Consider the following 12637-nt stretch of genomic DNA (forward strand, 5'->3'; position numbering starts at 1 on the left):
ATTTGAATGAAAGCGCTTCCTGGTCAGAAATTCACATGTGCTTCCTAAGTCCCTTTTCCAGGAGGGATGAAAATCTACCAAGCCACTTAAATCCACTCAGATCAGAAAGACCATTCCGTAATTAGAAATGAAGCTTTTGTGTAAATATATCACATTTTCTTTATCCATTCTTTGGTTGAGGGGCATTTAGGTTGTTTCCAGGTTCTGGCTATTACAAATAATGTCCCTAGAGCATGGTTGAGCACACGTCCTTGTGGTATGATTGAGCATTCTTTGGGTGTATATGGATGGCTCTTGAGGTAGGTTGTTTCCTAATTTTCTGAGAAATAATCATACTGATTTCTAAAACGGCTGTACCAGTTTGCACTCCCACCAGCAATGGAGGAATGTTCCTTTTACCCCACGTCCTCTTCAGCATAAGCTGTCATCAGTGTTTTTAATCTTGGTCATTCTAATCTTAGAGTTGTTTTGATTTGCATATCTCTGATGGCTAAAGATGTTGAAGATTTCCTTAAGTGTCTTTCATCCATTTTAGATTCATCCACTGAGAATTCTCTGTTTAGGTCTGTACCCCCATTTTTATTGGGTTATTTGTTCTGTTGATGACAAGTTTCTTGACTTCTTTGTACTACACAGCAGAAAAAAATAATGATATCTTGAAATTTGCAGGCAAATAAATGAATCTAGGAAACATCATATTGAGAGACATAACCAAACCCAGAAATACAAATATAATATGTAATCACTGATAAGTGTCTTTTAGACATAAAGCAAAGAAAATACAGCATACAATACACAATCCCAGAGAACCTAGACAACAAAAAGAACCCTAAGAAAGATACATGAATCAAATCTACATGGGAAGGAGAAAAAGATAAGATCTCCTTAGTAAATTGGGAGAGTAAGGATCATGGGAGAGGGTAAAAAGGGAAGGGGGAGAAATGGAGGAGAGCAGAGAAAAATATATAGTTCAATAAAAACAATTTAAAAAAATAAATGAATCTTTTGGGGAAACATTCTAGAAGTTATAAGGAACAAATAATAAGTTATCTTGCTATTTGCACAGGTAACTTCTTATGATTTATTTAAAGTTAAATAAAAAATTGTCCCATGTCTATGTCTAGCCATGGGACATTGTCTGAAATTTACTTTCAATAAAAATATGAATATATGATATCTTAAGTGTTTAAAATGACTAGTCAGCATTTTTATCAAAAGATTCGTAAATTTTAGGGGCATTTTGTCTTTTTCTGTGATAATGTTTCAACTATGTTAGTTTGAAGTATTTTTAATAATTTATTTATACTTTATGTAGATTTGTGTTTTGCCTGCCTGTGTGTCTGTGTGAGGGTGTTAGATTCCCCTTAAATGGAGTTGCAGAAAGTTGTGAGCCACCATATGGGTGCTGGGAATTGAACTGGGGTCCTCTTGAAGAGTAGTCAATGCTCTTAACTGCTGACCCTTCTCTCCAGCTTAAATTTGAAGTATTTTAAAATAAGTGTCCACTCTTTTTGCTCATTCATCATATGAGGGCAATAACAATAATAATAATATAAACTAGTTTTAAAGACTGAATAAAACTAATGGACATGTATGTTCAAAATAAATATATATTCGAATTTTTGATAAATATTTAATAAACATTGATTTTTAATGTATATTAAAAATAATTTACAAGATAATTTGAAATAGCTTGACCTTCTGTCATGTACTTTGATACATAAATGTAGATATGTGTGTATATATATGTATATATATGCAAAATTGATACATAAATGTAGATGTGTGTGTATATATATGTATATATATACATATATATATGTGTATATATATGCAAAATGTAGTTGTGACCTCCAACCATGGAAATTATGCTCAAAAGTTCCTTTTATTTAAAAATTTCTCTTTTTCATAAGTATCTATTTATTTTTTTAAAAAGTACATAGATATACTTACAATAAATAGATTATATCATGATTAAAGTGTTTAAACTCTCTTTGGTGAATAGATGTGAAATAGTTTTCATCTACTTTGTACCTTCTGTACTGGTCCAACCCACTAATAATTATACATGGTGTCAAGGATCATGTTCCAGCATACATATTGTAGTTCCTGTGTGTTCAAATATAGTATTTTGCAAAAAGCAAACAGTTTCATTCTGATGTGGAATTTCCTTCTGCATGCTTTGGTTTCCATTGATGAATAAAGAAACTGCCTTTGCCTGTTTATATAGCAGAACTTAGGTAGGCAGAGAAAACTAAACAGAATGCTGGGAGAAAGATGGGCAGAGTCAGAGATAAGCCAAGGAGCCACTGGAGACAGACACTGGGAACTTTACCCGGTAAGTCACAGCCACATGATGATATATAGATTAATAAATATGGGTTAAGTTAATATAAGAGTTAGTCAATAAGAAGCTAGAGATAATGGACCAAGCACTGATTTAATTAATACAGTTTCTGTGTGATTATTTCGGGTCAAAGATAGCTGGGACAAGCTCCTTTTTCCAACATCATTCTCCAAGTTTAGTTACTCAAGGTTCACTGAGTCTGCAAAAGTTAAAATGAAAATACTAGAAATAAATAATCTATGTTTTAAATTGCATATCATTTTGTATGTATTATAATGAAATCATACATTTTTCTACCTCCTCCTGCCTGGAACATGAATTATCTTTAGAAAAAAACCCTTTAAGATACATGAAACCACAAATAATACTGGACCCTATATGTTCTATATATTATAATATGCATATATACCTATGATTAAGCTTAATTTATAGTTTAAGCACAGTAAACTATCAACAATAAAAATAGGAAAATATATCAATATCTATAATGGAAGTTATACAATTGTACTCTTTTTTTTCAAAATATAGTAGACTCATCTTTCCTACTTGTGGTGGTGTGGGGTCATAGGATGCCTGTGTGATGAAGTGATATGAGATAGTTGTTGTATTGTGGAATAAGTCCTCTATCTAAGGATTACTTGAACATGATGCTTACAATACCTCCACAGTCAACCTGACAGCAAGAACAATTATGAGACTAACAAAGATGCAGCATATACAGCATGGATACCCTGGGCAAAAGGATGACTCATTTTCTCAGTAGGATGAAGAGGGGCAGTGTGTGATTTCATAAAACCACTGAGAATTTCATGGGACTTCAAATTTAAGAAATAACTGATTTGTGGAATTGCTCACTTAGTATTTCCAGATCACCTCTGACCTATTCTTATATATATAAAACAAACCACAGAAAGGGTGATATTTTTAAATTTCCATATATTCAGACTTTGGTGGGCAAACAGAGTAAGCAAACACTCCACAGCTAACAAGAGGCATTCAGAGCCCTTTTCATTATTTCTGGCCATATTGCAGGAAGAATAAATTTCACATGCCTAACTGTAATTGCCACAGCTTCTTCTGAGCCATTTTCCAATTCCACAACCATCACTGCTTCTTCTTGGGTCCTTTCCTCTTTGATTTGTCTCTTACATCCTGAGGCAACTTTTTCCAATACTTGTTAAATACTGTTGTACTTATGGACCTCGCTACCCTAAAAGAGCTTCAGCTGTACCTCTGCTATAAAACCAACTGGAAATCAATTCCAATCATGGTTGTGTTCCAGCAGAGACTTCTCACTTCCTTTCTGCTCCTTAAAGTACTCCAGAGCTCTGCCTTTCCAGAGATTCTCTCTTGAGCAGGGACAGATTAAAACATTTTCCCAGGCAAAATATTTTTATCTTCTCTGTGGAGTAATTCTTCCCAACAACCAGGAGTGTTGGCTCCATTCACAAATAACTGGCTGAATACTCTGGTTCAATGAAGGAATTAATGAAAGAGAAATTCTACATCCCCTTTGATGTGAAGAAGGAAAGAAAAAGCAGCATGGGTTCACATTACTATGGGGACATCTGAGAGGACACAAACCTGAAAAAGTTCATTGTAACAAAGACTTTTTTTGCCTTATATGTGAAGAATCTTCTTACTAGGTACAGAACTCTGGGTTGTTGGGTGTTCTTTTAAGTACTTTAAAAACAGTATTGTTTTGCTTCCTGTTTAAATAGATTCCATAGCAAAATTTACTGCAATTGTTATTCTTGTTCCTTTGTAGATTGTTTGAAGTTTTCTCTCTGGAGGCCTTTAAGATTGTCTATCTTTCTTTAATATTCTCTCTGCCTGCCTCTCTCTCTCTCTCTCTCTCTCTCTCTCTCTCTCTCTCTCTCTCTCTCTCTCTCTCTCTCGTGTGTGTGTGTGTGTTTGTGTGTGTGCATCTTTGTCTCTATCTTTCTCTGTGTGTCTATCTCTGTCGCTGTCTGTCTATGTCTCTGTCTCTCTGCTTTTCTCTTTCTCTCTCTCCCCCATCTCTCTGTGTATGTGTGTGTATTTGTGAGTATGCATGTGTGTGTGGCTTTGTCTCTCTATCTCTCTCAGCATGTCTATCTCCTCTGTCTTGTTGTCTGTCTATATCTATATCTGTCTCTCTCTTTGTGTGTGTGTGTATTTGTGAGTGTGCATGTGTGTGTCTATCTCTGTCAGCGTGTCTATCTCCTCTGTTTCTGTCTCTGACTCTTTGTCTGGCTATATCTCTGTCTCTCTGTCTCTCTGTGCATGTACTGATTTTATTTCGTTTACTATATTCTTGGATTTTAAATATGTGATTTGTAATCTGTCATCAATTTTTTAAAAATTTAATGCATTATTTCTTCAAATAATTCTTCTATATCATTTTATCTTTCTTCCTGTGTAAGTTTCTATATCATAGGACATTTATTGATCTGTTGTCATTTTCCTCTCTTTACTCCTTTTCCCCCTCCCTTCCTCTGTCCTTATTCTCCCCCCTCTTCTTTCTTTCTGAGTTCCAGTTTGTATAATTTCTTCTGTTTTATCTTCAAGGTAGCTGATTCTTTCTTTAGCTTTATCAAGTCTACAAATGGCCTTAGATTTTTATCTCTATCTTTTTCTACATCCATCTTGCATCTAATTTCTATCTTTCTGCTAAAATTACACATAGTTCTCATGTGCTGCCAAACTTGCCCATCAGAGCACTTCCCTGTTTCCTTCACTATTACCATCCTTCCACAAGCTCCACCAAGGGTTTCCTATAATGTCCTAAGACAACAGACCTTGGTGTTCCTTGTTGCTTTGCATTTTATTTCATTGGGGATAGCGAATCCTGCTTCTGTTATCTTCTTGGGGAAGTTCTCGGCACAAATGTCTGCTGCAGGATTTCCTTCTCTGCCCACAATATCTTTTGTGTTTATATTATAAGGCTAACTCATATTTGTCCACTAGCAGTTCCTTCAAAACTATAGCCGGATCTTTTTACTGATGCATGTGGCCTCTGGTGTTGGCTACCCATGGCACACAAAGAATGTCATCCTCTCTTTGAAAGTCACTTCGTCTTTCCAGATTTTGTGGTGACTGGTGTCTCCACCATTTGGTACATTCTGTAAAAGTAGTGAACATGTACTTTGTCTAATTTACTTTTTTCCTCTCAGTAATGGTGGGGAGAAAATCATTTCCTACAGTGATCTGCAACTCTGAGATTAAGACAGAAAAAAAAAAGATGAGTCACACTGGAATTCCCCAATACAGTAAAAGTACAAATTTGAGGCTTTCCTTGAGAATGGCAAAGGTAATAAGACTGGTTGAGAGGGATGATTATTGGATTCATTGATAGCTATTTTAAATGTTTTTGGTGGAATGGGAGTGCCCTTGTCTAAAATCTAAAACCAATATAGTCTTAGTAAATATTCCACTAAAGAAAATGTTTTCTCCTGCTGGGGGAAAGTGGCATCTTTGGTACAACAAGGGTCAGGTTAAATTCCCTGTCTCCTATGCTGGCAACTGCAACTAGTTTTACAAAAGGATGCACAAAAGCATTTGCTGGAGAGGCAGACACATTTTTGAAAAGAGTACATTTACTTAGATTTGAAGTGAGGCGTTTCTCCCTTGTCTCAGGACTGTGAAGAGCTTGGACCCTGGGTAGGATACAAGGAAAGGTGCTTCTCATTATGGGCATACAAGAAAAGCACAAGGGGTAAATCAGTTACTGGGAAGAAAAGCCATCAGAGAAGGGTCATGCCAGAAATGATCTAGTGGTCTTTTTTTTTTCATGTTTAGACCTAGGGGTTTTCTTTCTGCATGATGGTTTCCCTCCACTGTATTCTGTTTCTGTGAAGTTCGGGTGTGTGTCAGAGCTGGACTTGTAGAGTTTAAAGATGTTGGGGCAGCACCACACCATCTACATGGGGCACAATAGTTAAAGCTTGCTGTCTTAATAAAAGAAAGACCAGCTTGATACACCCCAGATGAACTGCTGGAACAACTTACAATGAAAGAATTCAAAATTCTCCAAAGGAAAGCTTCTCAAAATGTGATAATCCCTTTCTACTTCTACCCCGTTCATGGGTTTAAAACAAGAGACTGTTTTTAAAAAACAATAATAATTATTAAGAAACACAAGTAACATCTTCCAAACCCTGGTGATGTGAAGGCCTTTTCGGTTTCATTTGTCCTTAGAGGCACTGATTCCCAACTGAAGCATTGTCATCAGAGATGAGACACACTTGGCTCATTAATCAGCTCCCTATGCAGACTTTGGGAGTAGGTGGTAGCTGTCTTGAAGGTTAGAAAGAATTGGGAGTTTTTGTCATAATGGACAAGTTTTCACTGAGACTGTTCTAAGAAATACTTGATCTAGGGAATGCAGAGTCATGGAACGATTTCTCTGAGAAATCTCACATTATCATCTCCTTGTTTATATGTGAGTAAAAGAGACCAGCAAGATAATACACTCTAGGTCACGTAGTGGTAAGAATTTGTTAGATTAGGGTACAGCATAATTTGACCATTGTTTTTGTTGTTCTAATGAAAGTCTATTAATTTGGATTCAAATGAGAAGATATCAATGAACATTTTCCTCATTTATGTCTACTGATACATATATTATGCAAAATTAATTAATCTTACAGCAAAAAGTTAAAATCTTAACATATTCCAATTTTATATAATTTATAATATGAAGCAAAAATAATATAAACATACAAAGAACCATGACTTGGATAAATTTTTGATTTAAGGTCATCAAAATTCATCCAAAACACTGCCTGAATACTACAAAAAAATCTGTCAGGAAAGTTTCTAAAAAAAACATTGTCATCAAAAGAACAAATAATCCAATTAAAAAATGGAGTATAGAACTAAACAGTGTACTCTCAACAGAGGAATCTAAAATGGCTGAAAGACACTTAGAGAAATGTTCAACATCCTTAGTCATCAGAAAAAAATGCAAATCAAAACAACTCTGAGATTCCATCTTATACCTGTAAGAATGGCCAAGGTCAAAAACACTGATGACAGCTTATGCTGGAGAGGTTGTGGGGAACAGGGAACACTCCTTCATTGCTGGTGGGAATGCAAGCTGGTACAGCCCCTTTGGATGTCAGTGTGGTGATTTATCAGAAAATTAGGAAACAGCCTTTCTCAAGACCCAGTAATACCACTTTTGCGTATATATCCAAAGGATGTTCAATAGTGCCACACGGACATGTGCTCAACTATGTTCACTGTTCGTATTAGCCAGAATCTGGAAACAACCTAAATGCTCCTTGACTGAAGAATGGATAAGGAAAATGTGGTACATTTGCACAATGGAGTACTACACAGCAGAAAAAATAACAACATCTTGAATTTTGCAGGCAAATGGATGGAGCTGAAAACATCATTTTGAGTGAGGTAACCCAGACCCAGAATGACAATTAACATATGTTCTCACTTATTTTAAGAAAACCAGCCTATAACTCACAATCCCAGAGAACCTAGACAACAATGAGGACCCTAAGAGAGACATTCATAGATCTAATCTACATGGGTAGTAGAAAAAGACAAGATCTTCTGAGTAAATTGGGATCATGGGGACATTGGGAGAGGGTTGAAGGGAAGGGGAGAGGCAAGAAGGGGAGCAGAGAAAAATGTAGAGCTCAATAAAAATCAATTAAAAAAACATTGTGTGTGTGTTTCTATGTGTGTGTGTGTGTGTGTGTGTGTGTGTGTGTGTGTGTACATATTTCTGTGTGTCTGTGTTGCATCATGAGTCACCATGTAGAAAGTCAGAGAAGGACCCATGGAAGTCACATGATTGCTTCCACCATGTAAGACCGAACTCAGGGTGGCAGGCTTGACAAAACGTACATTTATCTGCTGAGCCATCTTTCGGGTCTTTCTGCCAGGAAGTATAAATCTTCATCTAATGTATGTCTTTCTTGACAATGTTGATTTCCATTTTTTCTTGATGTTTTTGACCCATAGACTGTTTTTGGAAGTTGGAACAGGAAAATGCTTCCAAACAGACACTATCCACCAAACAATGTGATTTTTTTTGTTAGTCCTCTGAAAATTAGTTCATGTGTTTTAGTGATAGGTGCACAGTTCTTCTGTGCTTATATATTGGGGAATGCCTGTCTATTGCTAGTGCTCCTTCTTGATCTCTCAATATTCCTTCAGAGGCTATTGTTCTTGAGCAATGTTTATGTCTCTGTTGGGATGACTCATACAGTGATGAAATGAATCTCTACTGGCAAATTAACGCTGTGCAATTGGCTCTTCTAGAAAAAAACACAAGTTGGTCATTTAGTAATATTTTAAAATCCATTCAGGAAGCAGAGATAAGGACTGCCAAGCACAGCAGGTAGCTTCTCTTTTCAATGAATTTATAGAAAGCATTGCTTCCCTTGATACTTGGTTATTGTTTGTTTGGGAGTGTTTCTATTGCTTTTAGTTTTTAATGTTCAGTGAGCCAGATACTCTGTGAAGCTTAAAATTCCAATGTCAAAGTACACCGTGGTGTCTTGACTCTCTGAGTCTCTTAAGAGCCATTTGGAACACAGTTCTACGAAAAGTAACTATTATAGCATAATCAGTCAGTAAGGGCTTAGCAAACCCTGTTGAATGAATTAAACTACAGATAGTAACAGCTAAAGTATGATCAAATTCTTAGCACAGAAGCAAGACTGCCAAAACAGATCCCCATATTACTATCTCAGAAAGAGGGGGGGACAGGGTAATGGCAAAAAGATTATTTTAATTGTTTTTCTTTTTAAAATCTGTGTTCTACAAATGGGACAATACTCCCAATTCCAAGTTTATACTAAGAATTATATCTTTGGTGACAAAAAAATAGGAGAGCAAGGTCAGGCCTCTAGCTCAACCCAACATGCCCCTTTGGCTGTCTTGTCCATTAATAACAATCAACCACCCTAGGAACACATATCAGGTTTGACATTTGTACAACTTAGTGGAGCTCTTGAACATACAAGTCACTTTTTCAATAATAAAAGCAAGAGGTCTTATTGATCTGTTTGCTTGATGGAACAATTCTGTTGCAAAATTCCCTAAGACTTAGTGTTTGGTTTAGAAGTATCCAATACAATTAGATATTATATAACATTTTCTTGGTATTCATTGGTTTAGTTTGGGGTTTTTGTTGGTTTCTTTGCTTTCCTTTATAATGTGCTTTCAATGTTGTTTGCTCATTTCATCCCTGAAAGCTCACAGTAACTTTTCTGGGGTACTGGATAATAACTCAAATAACTCAAATAATTCAAATTATTAAATGTTTTCACTAATACTTGCTCTGTCAAGTCACATAGATCCAAAGCCAAGACTATCACATAAGACCTAGGGATCTGTCCATGTTGCCTTTTGAAGTACTCGACTTCAAGAACGAACACACTGATGAATTTCATTTGAAGCTATAGTTGTAGCAATCAGAACTCTTGCTTATTGATTGTTATTTCAAAGACTACAAAATGACAGGCAAACAAATGTTATGGATCTATATTTGATTATAATTAAAAATAAGTCAGTTTTAATAGTGAAAGCTTCTAAAACAAAATACTACTAATATAAAACTCAAACAAATTAATATGATTTTCTTTAAAATTTCCCATTTTGTTGTGCAGTAAAACTGTCCCAAAGGAGCAATTTTAATGCAGAACATCAATTCAATAGGACTCCTCTACATTTCTATACGTGTCTGGTGTTTACATTGTTAAGAACAATATATGCAACTTTTTTGGGTCATAATCACTTGGAGTTCAACTCCCACTTGAATTTGCCCTAAGAGGAAACAGCAAACATGTTATCGTATCAGAGGTTTTTCTCAGACAACAGCTTAGTGACTGGCTGTGGCTACAGGGGCAGCCATGTGACATGAGGTTGATTCCAAGGCAGATGACTGCTGATCACGCCTTATTCTTTCAGATTTTGTTTTTCGTGTTCCATACTCACATTCGTTTATACTCTCGGCTATTCTTAAACTATTGTTGATTATCTGAGGAAACTTTTCTCCACTACTCTAAAATAATCTATGTTTCTGCAACAATGAGCATAATTGACAATTAGGCCATATTATTCGCAGCTAAAATATCTCCGCTAAAGATGATACACACATTGTGGAGGAGAGAGAGGCTGTGGAAGCTGAAGGAAGACAGCGCTTCAGAGTCCTTGCGGAGAACTGAAAATTATAACGAAATGGGCTTGGATCATCAGGGTTGGGGTGACATTGATGAGGCAATTTTAATAGATCATGGAATGTATAAATCTTATTGTCAAGTAGGTTCTATGAAGGCAGAGCTATCAAGTATCCTATTCATATTGGATATCTAGAGCCCAACATACCCCATAGCTACTGAATAAATATTTCATTGAATTTTGTCAAATAAAAGCATTACCCGGGAGTCAGGAATAATAATCAAATTATCAAATTAATCATATCTCTAAAGCTATGCGTTCTCATGTTGGTGTGTGGCTGGCAGAGCACAGAAGGAGACTTAGTTTTCATTTTGTTTTTTTTTTTTTTAATTTGTGTTATTCAAAGCATGTTGGTAACAGCACCTCTCCTGACTCTCTTTCTGCCCTGAGGAGTGAACATGAGGGGGAAAACTAAGGATTTTAGTTTTCTTAGTTTGTCTGAGGTCTATGCGGATGGGACTCCATAGCCGTGTTCCTAAGATGGGGATGCAATAGTGGGGCCATAAAGTTAGTCTGGCAAGGAAGCCGTTCATCTCACTTCAACCATAAAATCCCAAACCAGACTATCTCCGCGTAGCTGGGAGGAATAACAAACACAGGCAGTTCTGCGGTTCCTTTGCAAGATGGATCGCCCCTTCCAGATTCCTGTTTGCCTCTCCTCCCTAGGCAGGCTCTGATACCATGGGATGCAGATGAAATGGTACTGATCGCTCTTGCTGGGTCACCAGGAAAATGACTGCATCCAGTACCACTCAGCAAGTATGAAGATACAGCTGGGGGCAGTGGACCGTGAGGAGTGCATTCACCCATTGAGACGGTGGGACAGATCTAACGGGAGACCACCAAGTCCAGTTGGAATGGGACTGATGGAACAGGGGACCAAACCGGACTCTCTGAATGTGGCTGACGGTGGAGGAGGACTGAGAAACCAAGGACAACGGCGATGAGCATGAACTCTACAGCATGGACGGGCTCACTGTGAGCCTTGTCAGTTTGGTTGATCACCTTCCTGGACTTAGGGGGAGCTGGGAGGACCTTGGACTTAACATAGTGAAGGGAACTCTGATGGCTCTTTGTCTTGGAGAAGGGTGGAGTGGGGGTATGGGTGAAAGGGAGGGGAGGGAAGGAGGAGGAGATGGAAATCTTTAATAAAAAAAAATGAGAAAAAAAAGAAGAGAAAAAAAAAGAGTAGAATACATGTGCTATGTAAGTTTTGGATAGGATTTTTGAAATCATCTGTGAGACGCAGCAATTTTAGGGAATCCAGTGAAAAGTCACACGGGAGTAGATCCCAGTTCCTGGGTGCAGAACTGACATAGGTGGGCTTTTGGTTCAGCATTTGAAAAAAAAAAAAAAAGAAATTCCAGATTCTCAGTATTCTGCAAATAGCCAGAAATTGCTTCCAGCTTTGAATAAACACTAAACAACAATTTTGCTCAAGAGAACAGGGAACATCAATTAAAGACATCTGGTGAGTGACACATTTGTCCCAATGTAAAACATCCAAAAGAATCCCGAGTCAGAGAGAGGGCAATTTCATCAAGAAAATAAAGAATCTAATTTAGCACATGACATCTCAAGTCTCTTCCAACTGATTGAGGAAAACAAAAATTGGGAGTTTTAGGTAAAAACCCTAGAAGATATTTTAGAATTCAATCCATGAGAGAATTGATTAAAGCAGAATTAAAATTTATCCAGTTCATTTACCATGTAAGATTTTATATTAAAAACGTCAGAGGATAACAAGAGAGATACTGTAAGAAATAATGCTTTCATTTTTTAAGTAAGAATTTCATTTTTTACAAAGTTGTCAAACCAAGTATAGAAAATCAAACTCCTGTTAGTTTCATGTACCAAGCTGGGCAGTGGTGGTGGTGGACACCTTTAATCCCCAGTGCTCTGGAGACAGAGGCAGGCGGGTCTCTGTGACTTTGAGGCCAGCCTGATCAATAGAGTGTGTTCTAGGACAGCTAGGGCTACACAGAAAAACCCTGTCTTGAACCCCCATAAAAGTGAGAACTCCTTATAATGTACTGTGATTATATTCATCCTGCCTTCCCCGGCTCCTCCCAGATTCACCCTTCCTCCACCTTCATACTC

This window comes from Arvicola amphibius, chromosome 3 (genome assembly GCF_903992535.2).
Source record: "Arvicola amphibius chromosome 3, mArvAmp1.2, whole genome shotgun sequence".
Taxonomy (NCBI): Eukaryota; Metazoa; Chordata; class Mammalia; order Rodentia; family Cricetidae; genus Arvicola; species Arvicola amphibius.